Below are 27,758 nucleotides of genomic sequence, written 5' to 3'. Positions count from 1 at the left end.
TTATTAGAGAGAAAGGAAGGGAGAGAGAGATAGAATTGTTGGTGATGAGAGAGAAACATTAATCAGTTACCTCTTGCATGTCCCCTATGGAGGTGGAGCCCACAAACCAGGCCTGTACCCTGACTGAAATCCAACTAGTAATCTCCTGGTGCATTGGTCCACGTTAAACCACTGAGCCACACCTGCTGGGCTGTAGTTCCATGCCCCTGAAACTTGGCAGGAGCCTAAACCTTCATTCACCCCTTCTGAAGGAGGTCTCCTGCCCCATAGCTGATTTGCTCAAATTGGAACCCAGGTAACAGACGAAGACTTGGCTGACAGAACTGCCTTCTCATTGCAACAAGACTTGTTTGAGATGTCTTGTACCCATGGTGTGGGCAAGTGGGTTTTTTATATCCAAATCCACCCTAGTACCTGGAATGCTCAGGGCCTACTCAGGAAGGCAAATAATCCTTTCCACTAATACACACAGGGTAAAAGGAAGTTGGGACTTAAAAGAACTGTTGGCCCAGAAAGGAACTCACTACAGACTGATTCCTTTGCCCCTCAGCATAACCATTATGGCTGGTCTCAGTTTCGGTTCTTATAAGGGAATTCCTTGTATCACATGATCTAATGCATCTAGGGGAAATAATGAACAAAATAAACTGATGAACAGAAACAGACCTGTAGACAGAGAAGCAGCGATCAGACTGCTGGACCTCAGATGTAGGGTAGGGAGGTTCAGGGTGAGAAAGAAAAGAGCCACATGCTAACCTGACAAGCTCAGGGAAGGCCTGCATGGCAGTCTTGTAAACCCAGTGACCTAAAATAAGCACAAAAGATGGTTTGAAAGTTAAATATCTAACAGGTTATAGTAGGTAGTCAAGTCCCAGATATTTCACCTGACAAAGATCAATTTAGATCCTCTTTACTGAGCCCATTTGCCTTCCTGTATCTAAGATAACATATCTGTGAGATGTCTGGGTAACTTGTAACTTCCTTTTTACCCCGGACCCTTCAGGGCACAACAAATGGCCTCAAAACATTCCCTCATTGTTATTGTTATCAAGTTAATTGTCAATTGTTAGAGTATCCTGTATCCATCTCTGTAAAAGAAGCTCATGACCATCATTTCACCTTTTTTTTTTTAAATATATTTTTTATTGATTTTGTACAGAGAGGAAGGGAGATAGAGAGTTAGAAACATCGATGAGAGAGAGTCATCGATCAGCTGCCTCTTGCACACCCCCTACTGGGGATATGCCCGCAACCAAGGTACATGTCCTTGACCGGAATCAAACCCGGGACCTTTCAGTCCCCAAGCCGACGCTCTATCCATTGAGCCAAACCGGTTTCAGCCATCATTTCACCTTTTACCCAGAGGCCGCCCCCCCCCCCCCCCCTTAGCTCTGTCCCACCTCCCTAATCTATCACCAATGAATTACATGTAACTCACCTACGTCCCTTTCCTTTGACTGCAATGTATAAATATAGAAATGTAACCCGCCATTATCCGGTGCATTATCTCAATCCATTGAGGTTCCGCTTCCCGCATATGTCCACAGTTTGGCTCAAATAAACTCACAAAAATTCTTTACAGATTTCAATGGTTTTTTTTTTTTTTGTTAATAAGGGCAAAGGGGAGAGATCAACCAAAGGACTTGAATGCATGTAAATAAGCCTAACCAGTGGTCATGGAAAACAGGGGGTGGGCATAAGTGGAGAGGGGTTGGGAATGGGAATGGGGGGGATGAGGATAATTATGTGACACCATAATCATTAAAGTTTAGTTGCAAAAATCTCTTGATTTAAATGTCTCTAGGGAAAAACAAAAAAACAAAAAAACACATTAGTGCCTTTTTCCTTTTAATTTTTATCCTGTCCTGATGATAGTCTTTAAAGTACTATCATAGAGACATTAATTTTGTAGCAGGAAGAAAATTTAGAAAATGACTAATCAACCTTTCTCCAGGTGATAGATCCAAAACCTGATTGTAACTGGTTTAGATTGCAACACAGTAGCAAAGCATTCAGCTCCCTGTCCACTGTATACACTTTATTTCAAAATTAATACAAAAATGTATAGTATTTGTGTATTTTTACTTTTATGCTTTTATACCTGGATGGACTCTTCTTATAGAGTCAAACCAGGCTTTGTTATGAAACACACACACACACACACACACACACACACACACACACACACAATCAAACAAAAAACACTCTAGAAAAGCTGAGAGACCTTGAATTGCAATTCTATTCCTTAAAACACATATGAGAGGTAAGGGGAGGGGTGTCAAATACTCATGTTTAATTCTGAAGCAGGAATTGTGGGGGACAGAGACAGGCTTAGGGATTTTTTAGAATTGGGGTCCATGGAGAAGCATGGGCTGCAGACTGGGAGAAGGTACATTTCCACAACACAAGGAAGCCAGGTGCAGTTTCTTTCTCACAAGACACGGGAACTGGAAGTGGCCAAGAAAGGTCTATATTTACAAAATAAGGAGAAGGAAGCCTTTCATTCAGATGGAAAAGAAGAAAGTCCAGAGCAGTGGTCAGCAAACTCATTAGTCAACAGAGCCAAATACCAACAGTGCAACGATTGAAATTTCTTTTGAGAGCCAATTTTTTTAAACTTAAACTTCTTTTAACGCCACTTCTTCAAAATAGACTCGCCCAGGCCATGGTATTTTGTGGAAGAGCCACACTCAAGGGGCCAAAGAGCCTCATGTGGTTCGCAAGCCACAGTTTGCCGACCACTGGCCCAGAGGCATGGAAGGACTATGAGGGAGGAGGGCCTCAGGAATCACTATACTAACCGATTTGAAGGGGAATATTGACAATCAGGTGGGATACAGGGACACAGGAACTGCAGCCTTTATAAGCCAGGGACAGGAACTCAGTGGAACCTTTCCCCTCCCCCACCCCCTCTGCTTAGGAGTCCATTCTGTGGGACTCTTCCCCCTCCCCATGTGAGAGTCTGTACTTATTCCTCAATAAACCTCCACCTTTGCTATACCACTTTCTGTCTGTGGATTCATTCTTCCATTCCAGCGGACAAGGAATCTGGTTCCAGTCCAAAAATTCGGTATTAATTTCAGACAAATAAGATAAATTTTCATTGTTTTTGCTACATGTATTCGAAGAACTCCTAAGCAATAAAAGAGAGTACTTGGAATATAGATACATTCCAAAGCCATCATTTCTGCCTAAGCTAATATTAATCATTGATCTAAGCATCTTATAAATAAAGAATTACAGAAGATCACAGTTAGCATAACTGCCTGCAAAAGGACACAAGTACAAACCACATCCTTAAACATAAGAAGGAACTTAGGGTACTGCATCCCCCCACACACCCTCTTGCCCAGCCTCTCGGTGACAGCCTTCAAGTACACTTGCTGATCCACAAAATACTTGATGGGCATTATTATGACCCTCTGTCTGCTGAGCTATTTAATAGCCACCTGAAAACTCTCAAGTAAGACTAATTCTGTGTATATTTAACTGAAACTGGCAACCCAGAGTCCAGATTCAACCAACTTAAAAAACTCTAAACTTTGCAATGGAATAAAGTGGGGAAATCTATGTCATCATTTTAAGCTCTCCCTTCTTTTCTCCAATTTGAAAATTGTATCAACATTCAGTAACAAACTCTGAACCATAGCTAGGCAACAACTATATATATATATATATATATATATATATATATATATATATATGGAAGGGGTTTATGCTTGAAAGTATTATCTCCATTTCACTTCAACCTAATATGTTGTGGAATCATTCACAGAAATAGGGAGTTCCTCCTCAGACTAAAATCTCTGGAATTTTACTTTTAAATATATTAATATCTTAGTAATAAGAAATTAACCACATTTATTTTCTTTCTTCTAAAACCTGGTTTCAAAAAAAAATAACTAGAGCTGTCTAGAACTAATTGTTTAGACTTTGGTCAAAGTTAAATTATTGGCTACTTCACAATTTGAAAAGCTGCAACCAATTCAAACCATTAAAATAATCTCTGGAGACAAATTGCAAGCCAAGTTTTGGGTGGAAAGGATCCAAAGTCCCTGATATATTAAATTTAATAGCTCACTCTCTTACCTTTAAAATTCTAAATTACGACATCATGACCCTGATGCAATATATTTTTTAAGAGAGTGCTGTGGTATAGTACGACTTGTAATTATTTCTCTCCCAGGCAAAAAGGCCAATCATTCAGAAGGAGTAAAGTTTTAAGAAAGTTATAAAGTCAATTTCCTAAGAAACATATGCCACTTACATCACCAAGTTCTACCGTACAGTTGTGTCCTATCAACTTTTGGGATGCCTGCCTAATATAATATTAGTCTTTCAAAATTGTTTCTAGCTCTTTGAGATGCAAGTGTGGAAGTCATTTTTCAATGGCAAATAAATAAATAACTCCTGAAATGACAAATGATCACAGTGAAAATGATATTTTAAAATAATCTTCAATTTCGTCAAGTATTTGATCATCTAAGTTTAAATATCGTTGATCTGAAGTTTCTGCTCTAGCAGCTTATAGAATTGTTTTCACTGCCAATTTAAACTTAATTTTTTGAATATGTAATTTAAGCCAGAACTGTAAAACAATATTTGGATTTGTTTTAGAGTTGGAAATAGATCGAGGTGGCTAAGTGGTAAATAAATTAAAAATTCTGCTCCTACTGAATCACATCTAGAAGATCTACTTCAGTCCTAGCATCTTTCCATAAACCATTGAAAGACAAATAAGGAAAAAAAAAAAAAAAGTGGTATGGGAACCAAATAAATGCATTTTCTAACCAAGAATTTTAAAAAAGAAATCCAGCCCCCCATCCCTTTTATCATTATCACCATTATCCCCCAGAAGACATTACTCTTTGGATTACAGTTTACAATTCCATATGTATTGAAAAGAACATACTATACCATAATATGTTATAATTTCTTTAATGTATCTTTTTGCCTTTTCCCTACAGGAAGGTCATTTCCTCTGTTTATACTATATTATGACTTGAGAGATCTGAGAATGAGCACATTCACTAGTGAAAAACCTTTTTAGAATTGGTCTTTGAGTAAAACATGGTTAGAGAAGGCAGATGACTGGTATACTATACACCTAGTGATTTCTGAGGGTTCAGAGGATAACTATATAGATTTTCAAATGAAACGAAACAATCTGTCAACATACTTAAGATGTAGTCTTGCTTATGGCAGCACACAAAGTCTTTATCTTCGCTGAGTGCCAGAGTTATTATTAAACATTCTGCCCCCAAAATACGATTCAGTTCAAGAAAGTAATTACTTAAGAGTGAGACAAACTTTTTTACTGAGAAAAATTGGTTCCGGTTAAGGAAGCTTTAATCATTTAAAAGTATAAATAGCTCAACAAAACAAAGTTAACTATAAATAAAGTACTATATGAATAAATGCAACTTCTTTTCGTTCACATAGCCCAAACCCTAGATTCTTTGGAACAGAATACATATCAGTGAAAATAGCCCAAGGTTAATTTTCCAAGGTCACATATCTTGCTTTAAAATTTTTTTTAAATTATTCTTCTACTAGAATTGAGATACAGTATATTTTTTAGGTGCACAACCTAGTGCACCTTGGAAAAGGGAGGACAAAGGAGTAATTACGTTCATTTATATAGCTTTACAAACTGGCCATCCTGATAAATCTAGTACTACCTAACACAATACATAGTTATTATAATATTATTGACTATCTCTTACCTAATAATAAACAAACATGCAAATTGACTATACCTCCTTTATGCCCACAGCCAATCAGGAGTGAGTATACAAATTAACCCGACAAAGATGGCAGGTTAATTTGCATATGTAGGCAAGGAGCGGCCAGCCAGGGTGGGAGAGAGAGGAGGGTGGAAGAAGCTACAGGAGTGGTGGTCTGGCCAGGAGTGAGGACTTGGTGGCTCCCAGGCAGCCAGGGAGCAGGGACTTGCCAGCTCCCAGGTGGCTGAGAATGAAGCCAGAGGAAGGAAGGCCTATTCTTTCATGAATATCATGCAAAAGGCCTCTAGTAATATGATATTTTTATTTAGACAGGCCTGTCTTTTACCTTTATCTTTATATCAAAACTATCACATAACTTGGTGATACAAGATATTTTAAAAATATTTAAGTCAATGAAAGAAACTATCTTTCAAAGAATATAGTTTTATAGAATATTAGAGGCCCAGTGCACAGATTTGTGCACAGGTGGGGTCCATGGGCCTGGCCTGTGCCCTCTCATAATCTGGTTCCCCTCGGGGAATGTTGGAGAGTGGTTTTGGCCAATCCCTGCAGGCTTCTAATATGCATATAAGATCTTTGGTTAATCTCTTCCTGCCCTCCCCCTCCTATTCCCTCTTCCCTCTGAGATTCATCAGTTTGTTCCATATTTCCAAGCATGTGCATTGAGTATCTGCCCCCTGGTGGTCAGTGCATGTCATAGCTACTGGCAGAACAGTAGGTCAAACGGCCGCTTAGGTTTTTATATACATAGATAGGATAGGAAAGAGGTTAGTTTTAATGCAAGACCAAAAGTTATAAAAATTTTAGAATATGTTTTGGTTCTAGGAAGTTAGGGAGAAGGAATCAGAGTAAGGAGGTACTAGAACACATGTGTCAAACACAAGGCCCGCGGGCCAAATCCAGCCCGCCAGGCCTTGCAATGTGGCCCGCACTGCGCTGTCATCACTGCACTCCGCTGTCAGTTTATGACATTGTCAGTTTATGACTGTTCAGTAAACCATTCGGCCCACGATTTAGGCTGGATTTTAGATTTTGGCCCCTTCTCTGATTGAGTTCGACACCCCTATACTAGAAGAACAATGAGAATAAGGTAGGAAGGTGGGGGATATAGCTTATTTGGAGGTTTTAAAGGGCTAATCTTGGTTATTTTATTCCTCTTCAAGTTGCCTTAATTTTCCCCCAATATTTCTTCTTTGATGATGTGGACTACTGGATAATGGATGAGCCAACTTAAGTTAAAGCCTCAGATACTCACCATTTTACTAGTCTGGTAGTTTCACTGGTATAGTTAGCAAATTTTTTTATTTAAGCAAGTCGTATAGAATCACTGCTTGAGAAGATGATGGAATATTTGGTAGACTAACATTCTTCAGTGAATATTCTGGAGAATGCTCTTTGATAGTGCAGAGAATGTATTTTGCAATGTCTCATTGACATTTTATACATTCATTTAATGCCTTTAGTAGCTCTGCAGATGTTTGGTATTTAGTGACTGATATTTCTAGTGGTAAAAGAAAATCACTTCCTTATAGCTTTAGATACTCTTTTGCAATTTTTAAAATAAAAGTTATACAGCTTATAAAGAATATTCTGGTGAGTATTGGAACATCCTAAAATTTCATGGATTTTAATAATACCATGGGTCAATAACAGTTATTTGCTAAAGTGCTATGCCCTATAGGAAATTTAGATCTTGAAGGACAGCTGTCAACTATTCAAATTACTCATTGACTTAAATACCATTGCCTAGCCTGGTTGTCAATTCTCACAAATTATAGTTGGAATTTCTTGCATTTAAAAATAAACTAGATTTGAACTTAAGTATCCTCTGGTGGATGCAATACAATAATTTAAGACATATTGAGAACTGCTATCTATGAGTAATAGTTCAAATATTGCATGTGTATGCATATATATATGCTTATATTTATATATATAGTATTAAATGCATATAGTAAGTTAATGTGCCCTTTGTGATTGGATATGATCATTTTATTCATGCGATACTAAAATATAACAGAATAAGAAATGCCCTTAGAGACATATGAATGGGTTTATAGGGTTATGATTTTATTGCTATATAAGTCTCTCTCTGTCTCTCTCTCTCTCTCTTACACACACACACACACACACACACACACACACACAACCTTAAGATATATCTGAAGGATGAAATAAGAAAAAAAATCTATATATCCAGGATACTTTTCAATTTTATTTATTGGGGTGACATTCAGGTTTCAAATGTACAACTCAATAAACCATCATCCACAAACTGCAACATGTACCCATCACCTCAAACAAAGTCTCTTTCTGTTTCCTTTTCCTTCCTTTGCCCACCTCCACCTACCCTCACCCCCGTATCCTCTGGCTATTACCACACTGTAGTCTTTGTCTATGTGTTATGTACATATGATTTTTTGCTAAATCCTTCACATTCTTTCTTCCAGTCCCCCTCCACCTTCCCTCTAACAGCTGTCAGTCTATTCCATGCATCCATATCTCTGGATCTATCAGTTTATTTTGCTCATTAGATTCCATGTATAAGTGATGTTATGTGCTATTTGTCTTTCTCCGACTGGCTTATTTCACTTAGCACAGAAGTCTCCAGGTCTATACATGCTGTCACAGAAGGGAAGACTTCCTTCGTTTTTATAGCCTGTAGTATCCCATTGTTTAAATGTACCACAACTTTTTTATCCACGCCTCTCCTGATGGTCATTCAGGTTGTTTTCAGATCTTGGCTATTGTAAATAGTGCTGCAATGAACACAGGGGCAAATATAAGACGTACATTTTTTACAGTAATGCTGAGGACACCTCCTTGACAAGAATATTTCTTCTCCATGTTCGTCGCCTGAATTTTCATCATATCTTATCCTATAAAATTAGGGTGTTTTTTTTCTCATCAAATCAAGTGTGAATATAATTAATTATTGAATGTGATAGTTTGATAAATCACGAATGTTTAATTGACTTAAGAATCAAGCCAGTTAATAAGAATGGATTACAAAGAAAAAAAAGTACCAAAAGAATAGGCAAATGAGATAGAAAGGTCAAAGTTAACTCTTTACTTCATATTTTGTTATTGGTTGACTTTATTTATTTAATTTGTTCATTACCATTTATCCCTTCTATGCCACAACCACCCTACTGTTTCCATATTCATGAGTCTATTTATTTTCTTTTTTGCTCAATATTTTAAAGTCACCAACAGCCCTCCACTTCCCCAAGAGCCATTTGCCTGTTCTCTGTCTATGAATGCCTCTGTATTTTGCTTGGCAGTTCAGTTTGTTCATTATATTTCACATGTGAGTGAAGTCATATGAGGCTTGTCTTTTTCTGAATGGCTTATTTTACTTAGCATAATGCTCTCCTGGTCTATCCAAGGGTAAATTTTTCTTCCCTTTTATGTCAGAGTAATATTCCATTGTGTAAATGTACAACAACATTTTTATCAACTCACCTACTGATGGACAATGGGCTGCTTCCAAATGTTGGTTATTGTAAATAACATTGCAATGAATATAGAGGTACATATATTCTAATTAGTGTTTGGGGATTTTTTGGATACATTCCTAGAAGTGGAATCATTAAGGCAGTTCAATTTGTAATTTTTTGAGGTAACTGCATACTGTTTTCCACAGCGGCTGAGCCAATCTACAATCCCCCCAAAATACACAAAGGTTCTCTTGTCTCTACATCCTCACCAAAACTTGTTATTTGTTGATGTATTGTTGATAACTATTCTGACAGTTGTAAAATGATATCTCATTGTGGCTTTAATTTGCATTTCTTTGATGGTTAGTGGCATTGAGAGTTTTATTTTTTTATTTTTTTTCCATATGTCTATTGTCTATCTTTATGTCCTCTTTGGAGAAGTGTCTTTTGGGTCTTTTGACCATTTTTTAACTGGATTGTTTCTTTCTTTTTGGTATTGAGTTTTATATGTTCTTTAAAAATTTTGGATATTAACCCTTATCAGATGTATCCTTGGCAAATATGTTCTCCCACTCAGTGCATTGTCTTTTCATTTTCTTCATGGTTTCCTTTGCTGTGCAAAAACTCTTCCGTTTGTTATAGTCCCACTTGTTTATTTTTCTTTTGTTTCCCTTGCCCAAGGAGATATATCAGAAAAAATATATTAATAGCTGTGAGATACATTTAACATTTTACTTCCTATGTTTTCTTCTGGGATTTTTATTGTTTCCAGTCTAACATTAATCCATTTTAATCCATTTTGAGTTTATTCTTGTGTGTGGTTTAAGAAGGTTGTCTAGTTTCATTTTTTTGCATGTATTTGTCCAATTTTCACAGCAACATTTGTTGAATAGACTATCTTTAGTCCATTGATTGTACCTTTTTTCCTCCTTAGTTAAATATTGACTAAAAGGGCATGGATTTATTTCTGGGCTCTCTATTCTGTTCCATTGATCTGAATGTCTGCTTTTATGCCAGTACCATGCTATTTTGATTACTATGGTCTTGTGGTATAATTTGATATCTGGCACTGTGAGTCCTCCAATTTTGTTCTTTCTCAAGATTGCTGTTGCTATTTAAGCTCTTTTCTGCTTCCATATACATTTCTTAAACATTTGTTCTAGTTCTGTTAAGTACTCCATTGGTATCTTGATAAGGAATTTCATTGAATCTGTAGATTTCTTTGGATAGTTTTTACTTCATAATTTTGCCTAAAATACTGGTGGCAATGAAGCCGAGATGCCAAATGAGAATTGAAAATTATGTAGAAGCTATAATATATCCAATGTTTCTCCCCTACCTAATATGAGTAAAAGTGCAATAATTAGATTGTACAAATTCCTATAACAAACATTAATGCTCACAAAGTTTTTCTAGAGAATCAAAGTAATTAAATTGAATAAAACTACCCTTGGATATGTAGCATAAATAAAATATGATTATTATTGCATCTATACTATCAATAGTCCAATGTTTTAGACAAAAACTTGGTAAACGATACTATCACATAAAAAGGAAATGTATTAAATATACAATAGAAAATAAAATTCACTCTTCTTTTTCCCCCCCTCATTTCTTAGGGTGTTGGGTTATTATTCAAAAGAATGATCATGTGTGAAACTTAAATGAGGAGCAGATATAGCCAAATCCATAGCAAACATGGGTTAATTTTCCCAGCCTTATTTTTTAAGTCATTGATTATGGTTACCTTCAAACATATGATTCACCTTTATAAAACTGACAGGCTTTTTTTCTTATAAATGGCTAAATACCTTTGAAGAATTCATCTGTTTTCATTTAGCTTCTGAAGGATAAAAATAACATATATAAAGAAAAAAATTCAACTTAGCTACTTGACTGTCATACTCAATCTTACCACATCCAATATTCAGAAAGTTGAAGAGGTTAAACATACACACTTTAGTTTGATTTCTTCCATTGTATGTATGTGTTTAAAATATATACTCAGTTATATTTTTGTAATCCATAGATAAAAGGCTTACTCGGTTAAATTTTATCCACATGTATTTCATCCTCGTGTATCCTTGACTAGAGAGAATATCCATTCTTTTACTTTTTAGTAAGACATAAATCAACTTGCTCAGTGAACACAATCATTTAAAGCAGGATTTTGACAGAGCATAAGTATAGCTTATTAATTGAATCCATGTTTAATAAATGAATAATACTGCTACTAACAACCTTCCTTGGTATCAAAAAAGAAAGTAAAAATAAAACTAAACATCTTATAAACAGGGTTATGGAAACTTAATCTGCTGTTCAGGTATCAAATTGGATATTAACTGTTAATTACTATTTTTTAAAAATTGAACTGTTCTTATATTTGTTATTAAAATTCCTAGGATTCTGATCATGTAGTCCTTTTATCATTGTTTAACCATTTATTTTCCTAAGAAGGAATGAATGTAAAGGAGGTGGGGGGGGTGCGATGGTAAGATATGTACACATATAATACCTTTATAAAAATATGAAAAAAATAAAAAATAAAGAGTCCAGTTAGGAACAACTCAGATTTTTTTTAATCATTAGTCTATTTATAAAATAACTGGAAGCTTTTTTCAACATCTTTGATGGAGAGTTCTAATTGGATTTTATTTGTTTGTTTATTTATTTATTTATTTATTTATTTGATATTTATTGTTGAAAGTATTACAAATGTCCTCTTTTTTCCTCCAATTAACACTTTCCACTTTACCACCCCTCACCAGACCTAGTGCACTATTGTCTGTGTCCAGGGATAATACATATATGCATATAAGTCATTCCTGCCACCACTTCCCCCGCTCCCTCTGAGATTCATCAGTTTGTTCCATTCTTCTGTGTTCTCTGGATGTATTTGTTTGTCAGTTTATTTTGTCCATTAGATCCCATCTATAAGTGAGATCATGTGATGCTTTTCTTTCTCTGACTGGCTTATTTTGCTTAGCACAATACTCTCCAGGTCCCTCCATGTTTTTGCAAAGGGTAAGAGGTGCTCCTTTTTTAAAGCAGCTTAGTATTCCATGGTGCTAATGTACCACAGCTTTTTTACCCACTCATCTACTGAGGGCACTTGGGCTGTTTCCAAATCTTAGCTATTGTAACTAGAAGTGCTGTGAACATAGGGGTGCATGTATTATTTCTGATTGGTGTTTTCATATTCTTGTGATATATTTCTAGAAGAGGATACTGGGTAAAATAGTAGGTATTTTTATTTTTTAGTTTTTGAAAAAACTAGATTCTATTTTTTCATAATAGTTACAAAATCTGCATTCCTACCAGCAGTGTACTAGGGTTCCCTTTTCTAAACATCCTCACCAGCACTTATCCTTTGTTCATTTGTTGATGGTAGCCATTCTTGCAGTTGTCAGATGATAACTCATTGTCATTTTAACTTGCATCTCTTTGATGATTAGTGACTTTGAACATTTTTTCACATGTCTCTTGGCCTTCTGTATGTCCACTTTTGAGAAGCGTCTAAGTCCTTTGCTCATTTTTAAATTGGATTGTTTGTCTTCCTTTTGTTAAGTTGTATGAGTTTTTTCTATATTTTGGAAATTAATCCCTTATCAGATGTATCATTGACAAATATGTTCTCTCATAGAGTGGGCTGCCTTTTCATTTTTGTGCAAAAGCTTTATTATTTTGATGTAATTCCATTTGTTTATTTTTTCCTGTTTCCCTTGCCCTAGGAGATGGATTCACAAATATATTGCTATGAGAGATGTCTGAGATTTAGCTTAATATTTTTTATTCTAGGATTTTTAGGGTTTTGTGACTTACATTTACGTCTTTTGTCCGTTTTTAGTTTATTCCAATTTATGGTATAAGTTGGTGGTCTAGTTTCATTTTTAGATGCACCTGTTCAATTTTCCCAACACCATTTATTGAAGGGACTTTCTTTATTCTAGTGTATGCTCTTGCATCCTTTTCAAATATTAATTGAGCAAAATGGCTTGTGTCAATTGCTGAGTTCTCTGTTTTGTTCCATTGAATTATATACATCTTTTTGTGCCAGTACTAGCTATTTGGATCACAATGGCTTTGTAGCATAATTTTGTATATGGTATTGAGATCCCTCCAACTTTGTTTTTCTTTCTCAAGATTGCTGAAGCTATTTAGGGTCATTTTTATTTCATAAATATTTTGGGGGTATTTGTTCTATATCTGTGGAATATCTGTTGATATTTTAATAGGGATTGCATTGAATCTATAGATTTCTTTGGGTTATATGGACATTTTAATTGGGCTTTTAAATCCAAGAAAGTTCTTTAATAATAATTCAGTCATTATGTGGATAAACTTATAAAATATTAACTAGATTATATTATGTGTGAATTATGAGTTAAACTTACACTACAGGTGTGTGAGTTTGGTTTTTATTACACTTTCCTTCTTAATAGAAAGTAAGTAATAATTCTCTTGCCAGAAGTTGCCTGAGCCAACATTTTAGTCCTGTATTCCCAGTAGTTTTATTGTTCTCATGGGTGTAGCAGGAGGTTTACTAATTCTCTCTGCATTATATCTAATACTATCTATTCTTTCTTGCTATTAGTCAGTCTTCCTTTCTTGAATATTGAACACTATTTCACTGTTCATGCACTATGCTGGCATGCATGTTTATGCATGTCCTTCACCTGAAATGCCAGGTGACTTTACATTCTCTATAATGCTATAGACGAGTTCAATGATGATATCTGGCTGTATGTAGTCTTAGCTGATCCCTGTAAATATGTGACTAGAACTCACACTCACTGTGACCTATGATGTATCTTATTGCTTATCTTATACAACAAGTACCAAATAATGAGCCCTCTGAGTGGCAGAATCGCTGGCATGTTTTCCAAATTTATCCAAACAATGAAAATTGAGGCTTCTGACTCTATTTATTTGTCTGATACTTTAGTTATACACTGAGACTAACACTCTGTCCTCTCTCTCAGCTTTACTGGTTCATATAAAAATTTCTGCACCTTTCCCCAGTGGGAGAATGAGTACTCCTGGTTGCTAGCTTTGGGGCCAGGGTGAAGACTGTGTTTAATAAGGTTGAGGCTAGAGTAGGTCTTTCCACTTGAAACAAGAAATTTGTCTCAACTGTAGGGTCAGAAGTACTGCTAGAGGTTGTGTGTGACAGTTTGGTGGTGAAACCCAGAGTGCATACTACATAGAGTGTATTTATATAAACATATATGATATATACTGTATCATGATAGAGTCAAGATCTCAGGACTAGAAGAAGCAAACAAAAAATCTAAGTAAAGTAGGTGCAATAATTAAAGACAAAATGATGGAGTAAAAATTTAGAGAGAGAGAAAATCAATTGGAGGGAGGGAAAGATGATTTAAACAGGGGAGTGATCTCAAGTGGTTGCCTCACATACCAGGTTTGAAAGCAGAAATTCATAAGGTGTTTGACTAATTCTATGAAACTCATACAAACCCTGACACCAAGAACTTTTTTTGCTCCAGATTCCTTTGTTTCTTAGGTCTGGCATCAATTCCTATTCTATTGATAGGTGAAGCCACTTTGCCTTACCTCACAGATTTCTCATTGCCTTGATTTCTGCTCTCCCTAATTATTCACTAGACTGATGCATTTCCGTGTCTTCGATGTGTGTGAACCCTCATAGGTACATACATAATTTGATGTCTGCATTCACCTGCCTGAATCACCTGAGAGGCAAGCCACTGTGGTTCTATTCAGTTCTTCAGTCTCTGACCTCCCTTTTCCAGTTTCTTTATTATGCAGTCAGGTGGTTGTGGTGTCCACACACCGGTGCCTAACCAATATAGCCCAAGACAAGGCATTATTTTCTTATTTCTGATCTGTGATTTCTACTCAAAACCTGCATGTCTGTCTTAAGTACTACTTATCTCACTCTACTTTGATATGTGCTGTTGACATCTACTGAAGTTATACACTCATTCGTTTTCTACAGATCTTTAAATGACCTTGTGCACTGAGTGTAGGACAGCTTTTCACTTCTCATAGAACGTTCACCTACCTTCCCTTTGGGAAGAGAAAGGACTGGTCTCCTGTCAGAACTGTAACAAGAAGGCAGATTGTTATTAAAAATATTTAGCAACCAGGACAGCAGAGGCACTGACCAATGTAAATCATCTCTGATCACAGTCCTGGAGGTTTCCTGATATGCTGGGCAGGAACCTGTTTCTGTGAAGGATGTGGGAAGGTCTAGAACAATGTTTAAGGAGACTGAAACACCTGGGCTGAAGGGGATATGCGAGAACTAAGCAATTACTTATTAGCCAGTCTGAAAACATTTCAATATTTACAAATCTGGTATAATTGCACTTGTGTGTCAAAGCTTCATACCAGATCTTAAGATCTTAAGAAGACCATCTGTTAGCAAACAGAAACTCTAGGTTGATGCCTGTTTTGCAACTTTAAAGCAACTCCCTGTTAAAAACATGCCCAGGTTCAAAGGCTGTCAGGAACCCACCTAAAAATATGTGTTCCTTTTTATTCAGCATTATTTATAATTTACTTTTAAAATTACTTTTATAAATTATCACAAATCATGTCATAACTTTTTTATTATAAATTATATTTTCCTTATTTGATGATGTTTCAGGGTTAAAGGTATTTTTCTAATTTATTCAACAAATACTTAATGTGTGCCTACTATGTGACAAGCATTGGGCACATATTAGTGAACAGGAAAGACAAATTCTTGCCTCCAGGGAGCTGATATTCTAACCTGGGACTTTTAATGTAACTTTTTTAAATGTCAGAATTGTGCATTATAAAAATCAAATATTATGACATGTGCATATAATTGTGAACGTTATATTTTTAGTGTCCAATTTATATGCCAAAATTTGTTTCACAGAGTATGTTATGCATGTGTGTGTATAAGTCTGCATGAGAGAAATAAAAACAGAAATGGTATGTGCTGTGAAGTCATAAGTAGATAAAGAAATGGCACTTTATTATTTGCAAAAAAATATTTATACTAATAAAAGGGTAATATGCTAATTAGACCAAAGAGACTGGACGTCTTCCGGACATCCTTCTGGACAAAGCCATAGTAGCAGGGGCAAGGCAGAGGTGGTTAGGGGCAATCAGGCTGGCAGGGGAGCAATTAGGGGCATCAGGCAGGCAGGCAGAGTGGCTAGGAGTGATCAGGCAGGCAGGCAGGTGAGCAGTTAGGAGCCAGCAGTCCCAGATTGAAAGAGGGATCCCGGATTGGAGAGGGTGCAGGCTGGGCTGAGGGAACCCCTGTCCCCACCTGCATGTATAAATTTTGTGCACTGGGCCTCTAGTATATATATAATGTGGTTAGGCATCAACTAATTTCCAAATAAGTGCTATAGTATTTAGTCATGCATACTAGCAAACTTAATGCAAGGAAGATATCATTGTGAACAACAACAAAATAAGACAAATATATTTGTCCATTCCTCTCCATCTTGTCACCTACTTTCTCTTAGAACTCCAAATTTTCTTTGGTAGTGGACAAAAGCATACTGATTTCATTTCCCCCAGCTAGCTATTCAAAACCCAGGCAGAAGAGTGGGCATTCTGGTTCTACTTTTCCGTCAGTACCCCAGCAAGACAGCATAGAAAAATGAGTTTCAGAAATGGAGCTTAGGGGTTAAGTAACCCAGCACTTAAGTTTTGGATTTCATGTGTTGTGCTGACAGATGAGAGGGAATCTATTCTAAAACACCATTTCATTGTTATCACAATAAGCATGCACTCTTTTTCAGGGAACCTGATGGGGTGCCTGGCTGTTAAGTGCTCGGAGATTAGGTATTTTATGCTCTAAATAGACTAGTTAGAAAAATATAGAATTCTCAGTTTTCAGACCATGTACATTTTAAAAAAACATTTAATGAAAGAAGTCAGCATGAGAGTTGATATCCCCCCCCCCCAAATATTAAATAGAATGAAACCACAAGGTCATAAAAATAAACCCATCTGATTCTTCTGCTGATGTTTCAAAGGTGAGTGGGAGAATGTTAGGAAAGTTGGAGCAACAGTGAATTAGTTACAGATGGGATAAATATAACAATGTCGGTAGGTGATCAAGCCATGCTATCTTTACATTTTGTATCTCATCATGTCAGACATGACTGATTGCCTTAGTCTCTAGATGGAGGCCAGAATCCTGGGAATTGTGCTTACAGGGCAAATGCATTTCCCTCTCCTCACCAGCACTTCTGTTACTCTCCAAATACACACATGCACAAAAAGTTCTTTCAGTCCTTTTTAGAGACTGAATTGAGTAAGTAAATAACAACGTGCCACTTAAATTTTTTTAAAACCACACCCAAAAGGGGGGGGGTTGTATGGAGAAAGAAAAATAGTATATTTTATCAATGTTTGAGAGTTCGTGAACTTTATGTTTGCAAAAGAGTATGTAGAAAATATGATGTGACTAAGCAACAGGCCAATAGTTCTAACACCAGCACAATGAACTTCCTACATCCTTTGTTCTTAAGGTATATAGAGTCCTCGCAGAAGCAAAATAGAAGTTATTTTTCTGACAATCACACATGTGTTTATTCAAATACATTTTAAAGTTTCCCATGGCAGTGTTTGGCAAGCAACCTTCCAATGGTCACACACACATGTTGAATTTCTTACAGAACACTTTACTCCTCTAGAGTCTCAGAAATACCATAGACTTTCCCAGCACAAGCTTTTTCTAGCTCTAACCAACCGCATGACATCCGAAGCCAGGCCCAGGGTTATGGGAGAAGCTCTTGGGCAAATCACCTAAGGAAGGCTTGAGAACCTCAGGCCCTGCCTGGTGTTTCCGTTGAAGACAGTTGGTGATCAAACAGCAAAGTCAAACCTGTGATTTATTTCCTGTTTAATTTATTCAATCTATTTGTTCATTTGTTTTGGTTAGGCATTGGGCTTTCTGCCTGACAGAGAGGGTGACTTCTTCAAAAAACTCTACTCTTGGCTCTGAAGGGAGAATCAGGGGATTGTCTGGAAAAGTATTGGTGGTCTATTTAATTTTCCTAATATGATATAGCTATGAGGTCTAATGCATCTCCTCGAAACTCTTGATTACAAAGGGAAAATTATCCTTGACATACTGTCCCATTATTCAGCTTTAGAAGCATAAACACAACACCAGTCTCTAGGCAAGATTCGGTCCCTCACCTAACACACATTCTCCAACACAGACAAACAAAAAATAATAAATAGAAGGAAGGGAGGAGGGAGAATCTTATTCTTTCATATTGTTTCTGACTATTATCAATTTTGTTATGTTTCCTTTCTTCCTTCCTAGGTGTGTTCCTGAAGCCTTGAAAGCTATGTGTGTCAAACATTTGTCAGGTAATGTGGTCTTAATAACAGAACCGTTACTTAAATAAAACTACAATCACCAATGTTAACAGCAGGCTATCTATCAATGGCCTATATTCATGAACCTGTGCCATATTATTAACTATTATTGCATATAAAGCAAAATTGAAAATTCATAGAGTAATTATGCTGCTATTTAAATTCCTAATATATGATACATATGATGGATATTTGTATCTATACATGTGATTTTATTTTATTTCTATCTTAATACTTTTATAAAATCAATGTGATTTTTCTTCTTCAAACTCACACTCAATTTAATGGGAAATGCACTACTTTGATTTATGACTAAATTTTTTTCTAGAAAATCAGATGCAAATGTAAGTGGAATCCCATATTCTGACTGTAGTTGACTACAGTTAAGGATTTTGACTCATTTTATTTCTATTTAATTTGACATTTATAGTAGTCCATTTTTACTTTGACTATCCTCAGGAAAACAAAAATTAAAAATAGTTAATCATGGAATTTTGTAGTTCATGATCCAAATTGATAGCAAACGTTATGGAATTGTATATTTGTCCTATTTCTCTGATTATAATCAGGGATAACAATTTTATTTTATTTATTTATTTTTTAAATATATTTTATTGATTTTTCTTACAGAGAGGAAGGGAGAGAGATAGAGAGCTAGAAACGTCAATGAAAGAGAAACATCGACCAGCTGCCTCTTGCACACCCCCTACCGGGGATGTGCCTGCAACCAATGTACATGCCCTTGACCGGAATCGAACCTGGGACCTTTCAGTCCACAGACCGACGCTCTACCGCTGAGCCAAACCGGTTTCGGCTCAGGGATAACAATTTTAAAATATTTTTCTATTTCCCTGAATATAATTGAGGAACAATTTTACATGAATGTTTAAATGGATTTTAGAAATAAATGTCAAAAGTTACATCATTAGTTTTTTAGCAGTTTTTATATTTTAGCAGCTTTTAAAACATTTTTTCTTTTGAAATTGCTTATTGTTTCATTTCCTTTTCTAACACGTTAAGGATTACAAAATATAATTAAAATGCACTTCAATCTAAAAAAGACTTAATCATGCTTATGTCGACCTTAATTTGACATTTTTATCTGTATAAATCAGAATTAGGTATAAGCTGCTAGTGTGTGGAATGCAAAATTTAGTCAAGTAAACAACTTGCAGTGTGAAACTTTGACATTTACTAATAAGAAGAATCACTGTTTAAAACCATCTCAGTGTATTTAGGATTATATTAATTCAGAGCATTGATATATTATCTTAGTTTGGTTTTTATATTTATTCTGGCTCATATGGAGAAGTGTGAGGGAACAAATAACAAAAGGAACTGTACTTTTTGTTCTTTCAAAACACTAAGAAAATATAGTTCTGTATTAAGAAATATTGTAATATAAAACTACTGTATAATTAGAAGAGATATGTGGTAGGAAAGATTTTAGTTCTTACATTTTTTATCACATTGGGACTATTTTTTTCTTTCCCACTTTTAATATTAACCTTTTTATAGAAAATTGACTTACCAAGAATTTATGAATTAATTAGTCTATTATAATGATGAATGATAATTACCATTTAAACCCTGGCTCATTCATCAGCTTGTACACTGCATGTCAGGTGACACCAGAGTGTATGATTACTTGTCTGGTGAGGTTTTTTCAACTGGTTGTTACACTTTCTTGAATTTTAGATCCTCATACCAGGTTTTTTAAAGTATGATAAATGCAGTTAAGTAGCTTGACAAAGAAGTTACCAATTGTGCTATAATAACAGAAGACGTGGCTTCCATGTTTTTAGAAGATTGTTCTTAGGTTCCAGTGACAAATGTATAGTACCCAGTTGGGTCACATGAAACGTTTATATACAGAGAGTTTCAAGGGCTTCTGGATTGGTGGTATTATAGTAACTAAACTATTACCAGTCAATGCCTGTGCCCCGCTAGCACAGCCAAGGGTTCGGCAAGCCTGAGCTGGAGGGGGGAGCAGGGAGGGGGATAAGGATGGAGAAATGATAGACACAGAGAATCAGCTGGGTCTAGGTGGATCTTCTGTGCCTGGCTGAGGCCACAGAACAGATCCAGACTGCAAACCTGATGCTTTATTTATAGTCAGGGACAAACAAGGTAATTTACAATGTTCTTGTAAGTTTCACTTGTTTTGGCAGCACTTGCTGCACCTCCCACAGCCCACTAGCTGCCCAGGAAAGATCTGGGGAGCAGTCACAAGATCAAGCCTAATTATGCTTAGAGGGCTGTGCCCTCCAAGCTGGGACTTGTTTGGGACTTTGCCAGCAGGTCAGTCTGAGGCCTAACTCTATAACCGCTTCCTACAAAATGCCAAAGTGGAGCCTTTCAGCTTTCAATACACAGAAGCTTTGGGGGTATGAATCAGTATTTGTGGTGTTCCCCAAGAGAGGGGCCTCCTCTTCAAACCATGTGCACACTTGCCGACAGTTTGAACAGATACAATGGGGTTAGACAGATGCAAGGGAACAGATGTGAGCCCCTCCAAGTTTTCATGATGAGATTCAAAGCCGCAGAGAATTTTCCACGCTTACTGCTTGCATATGGTTTTCACTGACTGGGCGGTGAATTTGCACCATAAATTTTATGAAAAAAGAAACTGAGTAAGCATCATAATCTAATGCAGTGGTCCTCAAATTTTATTGTGCATTGGAATCAGAGTTCATGAACTGCTAGACCCCCCTTTTAGAGTTCCTGACACCATAGTGCTGGGAGAGGCCTTGATAATTTGCATTCTTAGTAAATTTCCAGGTTTATTAATTTCTTATTGCCATTATAATACACTAGAGGCCCAGTGCACGAAATTCGTGCCCGGGTAGGGTCCCTAGGCCTGGCTGGAGATCAGGGTCCACTGGGGCCTTCTAGCAGCTACCAGCCAGGGCTTCCTTCATTCCGTGCCACCTTCTTGTGCTCAGCACACATCATAGCGAGCAGTCCGGTCAAACTCACAGTCACCCAGTAGAACTCCCAAGGGGACAATTTGCATGATTATATATATATATATATATATATATATATATATATATATATAACCACAAACAGAGTGGTTTAAAACAACATGAATTTGTTATTTTTTAGTTTCAGAGGTCAAAAGTCTGAAATTGAGTCTTAAAAGGCTAAAATCAAAGTTTGACAGAGTTTCTTCAGGAAATCCATTTCATTAACTTTTCCAACTCCTAGAATCAAGCAATACTCCTTGGCTTATGGCCCTTTTCTTCCTCTTAAAAGTCAGAAATACTCCTAGCAGTGGCCTCGTCTGTCATCTCTAACTACTGCTTCAGTCCTTACATCTTTTCTGAGTGGGACTCTACGGCCCCTTCTTACAAGGACCGTTGTAATTACATTAGGCCACCTGGATAGTAGGCTACTACCCTCACTTCATGAATTTTAACTCAAACACACCTACAAAGTCCATTTTTGACATGTAAAACAGCATTCACAAAATCTGGGGATTAGGACATCTTTCAGGGGTGGGATTGGGGTATTAATCAGTTTATCACACTAGATAGTACTAATAGTTCCACACTTTGTGAAAAATTGAATTAAAAGGTAGAAAGACAAACCAGCAATAAATTTTCTGTTTATTACAAAAAAGTTGGAGGCTGACCAAATCAATTTTGACTAAATTTTACAATTCATTGATGTTTCTACTGAATTAGTGCAAGCCATGGTTCTTGAGCTTTGGCTGCTCATTGAACTGAGCTGGAGATTATAAAAAGTAAACACACAACTTTTACTACAAAGCCCAGCTCACAACCAGGACAATTAACTTAGAATCATTGGGGATGTGATTCAGTCATCAGTATTTCTTAAAGGTCCACCATTAATTCCATTGTGCAGTCAAGTTTGATATCTACTGACATAAATATATAGTATCTGCAAAAATGTATACACATTTTAACAGCTGATAACTCACTTAATGTTCACTCCTTTTCAGGTTTAACTGATTTAAAGTAGTAATGGGTAAAGCCAGACTAAGTTTTGAAAAAAAGAAAATTTATTCTAAAGTGCCACTAGACTTTTTTTTAAATGAGGATATACAAAAGTTTTTATAGTACAAACCTGGCAACAGTCAATGAATTGAGGACACACAAATACCAAGCAAAATGATTCTTGATGTTTGCAATATCATTACTTCTCATTATCAGCAGTGCCTGAAACAGAACAGTCATCGGTTTGAAAATGGGCTGTTAAATTGTGTGTATATATATATATATATATATATATATATATATATATTTCTTTAGATTCCTTTACATTTTGAAAACGACCTGTATGTTAATAAACACTGACTTCATAATTATTCAAAGTGCATATGCATTTTGGAGGACACCTGTACACATACAGAGCAGAAACTTCAAAGGACCCAGGCATAGCGTTCCTAAAGTAAGTTATGATTGTGGGATGCATGCAAAATTAAAGAATTCAAAGAGCGAAGTTCTTCTACAGCACTTAGGGTAAAAAAGTATCCTCTTCATCTTGCCACGTCTGGCCAGTGTTTGGCCTACATGGTAAACATAGCAGCTAGTATTATTTTTAGTCTCCTCTTTTAAAGATGCGAACAATGAACTTCAGGCAGGTGCCACTGCACAGCTGATATCTACGGACATAAATATATAGTCTCCGCAAAAATGTCACTTAATTTAAATTTCACCTCAAGTCCTTTGTTTGCAAAGTCTCTCTATGACCATACTATTGTGCTGTAAAAAAAAAAATCAGAACAAAATCAAACAACATCAAGTAGATAAATCAACTGAGTGTGATGAGTATGAGGCAACAGAGTGCAGGGAAGAGAGGGGAGGCAGAGGAGACATGCCCTACATAAATTCAGGCAAGTTTTGCTATTTTTAAAGCACCAGGGCCAAACAAAAAACACATACGGAAGCTAGATTCAGACCGCCTGCTGCCAGTTTGCTACTTCTGAAATACAATGCTTCCCATTTAAATGGCAGGTTCCCAGCTCTTTACACTCCAGAGCTTTATTAAATGTGTGCCACATAGGGTTCCCAGCCTTTGGGGTATAATTGGCAGTAGTTGCCGCCTTAAATTTGCTCCAGCTTTTCTCTTCCTGAATTCACAGGTTTGATACACATGAGCATAGGATTATTAGAACTCGTTGTCAGCTCCCGGACAGTCATGGCATTGCCACCACATAGCCAGGGTTTCCAGAGCTGAATCAATTTTGAAAACCAGAAGTCCATAGCGTATTTTGTTTGCCAGGCCTCAAAGTAGGATCAGACCTAACAAGTTGCTTCTCTCCACTACGCAGATTTACTCAACAAAGTCAGGGGGCCTGGTTACTATTTCCATGCCTAGTACAACAACAGGGAGCTCTTTAGTGCCAACCACTTGAACTTGAAAAACTGTTACATAAAAGCAAAGCGTTACAAAGGAGAACCAAAAGGCAGGCCTGCATCTTCCTGTGTGGATGTTGAAACTGGCCTTTTGTAGTTACAATATGCATTAGAATAGGAGAGCAGAGTTTACTACATCTGCCTGCAGATTTAGCTAAATGTCCTGGGGAAAAACAAAACAAACAATAAAAACAACAACAAAGATACAACTAATCAAACAAACAAAACAACCAAGAAACGGAAATTTCATCTTCCATGATAAAGTTTCTCTAATCATTCATAGAATCCTGTTTATGAATTATATTTCTCAGTAGACATGTATTTTGTGCTTACAGGATGCTCAGTACAGGATTAGCAAAGAAGCAAGAAAGTAAAACATTTCAAGTAGATTCAGGAGAGAAACCGCTAGCAAGGTTTTTACATGTAGGAGCAGGGTCTTTATATATAGTGGCAAAAAACTCCCATTCACCAGAGGTGGGATGTCTGCTGCATTCTAGCTATGAGCAATGAATCAGAGTGGCCCTTTAACAAAGTTGTAACAGCAAGCAAACGTATCTAGACTCCAGAAGAGTGTAACAGGAAGGATTACTAGGTCTTGTGTTGCCAAGACAGTTGGGTGATCTTTACCTGCTTTGGAGATTACTCTTGGCCTTCTGTGAATCCATCACGCACATCTCCCCAGACCGATCTTCCTGCAGCAACTTCAGTAGACCATTCCCCCACATCATTTGACCTCTTCTTTTTAGTGCCGGGGCCATCTCTGTAGTCTGTCCCCACTGTACTTACACAAACTTTACCTTGTTTATCTGAACATGCTCTCTTGATTTCAAACGATTTATATGGCTGTCAGTCACCTATTTGATAAAGGAGGTAAACTCCATCCTTTCTCTTTACTTTCACTTCTATGATCCCTCTGGGTTTGAATCCTAGACCCTCATGACTTCCAAACTCTATACCTCTGGTATTTTTCATGAAGACACTGATCTAACTTATTTCTAAAGTCAAAAACATAAAAATCTGCAATTTAGAACTTACTTGAAACTTGTTTTACATTTATACTAGAGGCCCAGTGCATGAAATTCGTGCATGGGTGTGTGTGTCCCTCAGCCCAGCCTGCACCCTCTCCAATCTGGGACCTCTGAGGGATGTCCAACTGCCTGTTCAGACTAGATCCTACCTATCCTATCTGGATCAGACCTAAACGGGCAGTCAGACATCCCTTTCACAATCCAGGTCTGCTGGCTCCCAACTGCCACCTGCCTGCCTTCCTGAGTGCCTGATCACCCCCAAACCACTCCCTGCCAGCCTGATTGATGCCTAACTGCTCCCCTGATCACTCCCAGCTGTCTTCCCCTGCTGGCCATCTTTGACCACATGGGGGCAGCCATCTTGTATGTTGGAGTTATGGTCAATTTGCATATTATTATTTTATTAGATAGTCTAGAGGCCTGGTAATTGGGTGGGAGCCAACTGGTTTTCCCTGAAGGGTATCCTGGATCAGGATGGGGGTTCTGTTGGGGCATTTGGTGGCCTGGGCGAGAAACCTGTGGTGGTTTGCAGGTTGGCCAAGCCCCCTGGTGACCCAAGTGGAGGCCCTGGTATCTAGGTTTTATTTATCTTCTATAATTGAAACTTTGTAGCCTTTAGCAGAGGCCAGGACAGGCCATGGTATACAGAAAGCTTGGCTTCCGCCAAAACCGGTTTGGCTCAGTGGTTGAGTGTTGGTCTGCGGACTGAAAGGTCCCAGGTTTGATTCTGGTCAAGGGCATGTACCTTGGTTGCAGGCACATCCCCGGTAGGGGTTGTGCAAGAGGCAGCTGGTCGATGTTTCTCTGTCATCGACGTTTCTAGCTCTCTGTCTCTCTCCCTTCCTCTCTGTAAAAAAATCAATAAAATATATTTAAAAAGAAAGAAAGAAAGAAAGAAAGAAAGAAAGAAAGAAAGAAAGAAAGAAAGAAAGCTTGGTTTCCTCCATTGCCAGGGAAACTCAAGCCTTCTGCTCACTCTGTGGTCACAGCCATCTTGGTTGGGTTATTTTGCATACACACTCCTAATTGGCTGTTGGGAGTGTGGTGGAGGTACAGCAATTTGCATATTACTCCTTTATTAGACAGGATGAGTTAGTCACCAAAGTCTGAAAATTGGGAGTTTTCTTTTCTATTCTTAATATAAAGTATCATTTTCTATACTGAAGCATAGTAATGATCCCTCCTTTGGGAAAACTGCTATTTTTGAAACTGCTGTTTTGAAGTTCTCTCATATTTCTTGCTAGTCCCTTGGTCCATCAAGTCAACTCTGTTATTTTTAGATGGTCTCTTATTCTTTAAAAATAACTTTGTTTTTTAGCTTGAATAATAGAAAAGATTAACTTAACTGTCTGACCTTGTAAGTTAGTCATCTAAGGGGGCTCATAAGCTGATACTGATAATAATTCCCATATTCTTATACCAAGTGTTTGTTTGTGATATATCCAAGATTATAGGAGACTGTATAGATATGATATGTACTCAAGGTTACAAGTTGTCTGTACAGATATGACAAATGTTTGTTAGATATAATATATACTCAAGGTTACAGGCTGTCTACAAAAATAACTTACACAAAGACCTAGAAGAATATTAAAAGGTGATACTTCTTCCTGTGGTTGTTCATAATTTGACAGGTGTTTTCTGCTCTGAACCTGTGCGAAATAAAGATGATTTCTAACTAATTGGCTCATTAAGGCATCTTGTATCTAGTTCACTGATTGACAATACAACAATAGCATGGCACAAAGCATATCAGAGTTGCTTAAATATATTGTTGTGTAATTTTGTGGTGCTTTTGTTGTACATATACCTGAGAATTCTCAATATACTGAGTGTTCCCTAACCAAATACTTAACATCTCCATTATTGTGCACAGAGTGCTTATCCTTTCTCCCAATAAGTAACCTCTTATTTATTTATTTATTTATTTATTTATTTATTTATTTATTTATTTAAAATATATTTTATTGATTTTTTACAGAGAGGAAGAGAGGATAGACAGTTAGAAACATCGATGAGAGAGAAACATCGATCAGCTGCCTCCTGCACACCCCCCACTGGGGATGTGCCCACAACCATAGTACATGCCCTTGACCAGAATCGAACCCGGGACCCTTCAGTCCACAGGCCGACACTCTATCCACTGAGCCAAACTGGTCTTAGCCCAATAAGTAACCTTTAAAATGTTCTTATTTTTCCAAGATTTAAACAAAACAAAACAAAACAAAACAAAACAAAACAAAAAAACACAAAAAAAACAGGTTAATCTCTTAACCCTGTAAATCTATTACTTTTTGTTTTTTAAAGTGACTTGATGTTCACTTCAGATTACTTCTAGAATTACTGATGATTCTTATCCCTTTTAATTTAGGTTTGACATCAATGCCAAAGTTAATTTTCTAAAACATATCCAATAGTACCATCTCTTTTATAATTGAATTCCTTTCAATTCTGAGGCCAGACCTCCCATAACTTCCAAAGTTATCCCACAGGCTCTGAAGCATAGTAACATCCATCTTATATAAAAACTGCTGTTTGAAATTTTAACCCTGCTATTTTGGCTTCTGTAAATGCTTGCTTGCTTAAATAATAGGGAAAAATAAGACTATTCCCATTCCAGAGAGGCCATAAACTACCGTATTTTTCGGACCATAAGACGCACCGGATCATAAGACGCACCAGTTTTTAGAGAAGGGGAACGAAGAAAAAAAGATTCTGAAACAAATAGTGTCCTAAAATATTTTATGTGCATTAAAACCCAACATCACAGTCATAAACACATGTAATCAACCCTGT

This window comes from Pipistrellus hanaki, assembly GCF_964339955.1.
Source record: "Pipistrellus hanaki genome assembly, chromosome: 10".
NCBI lineage: Eukaryota > Metazoa > Chordata > Mammalia > Chiroptera > Vespertilionidae > Pipistrellus > Pipistrellus hanaki.
This window is presented reverse-complemented; position numbering follows the sequence as displayed.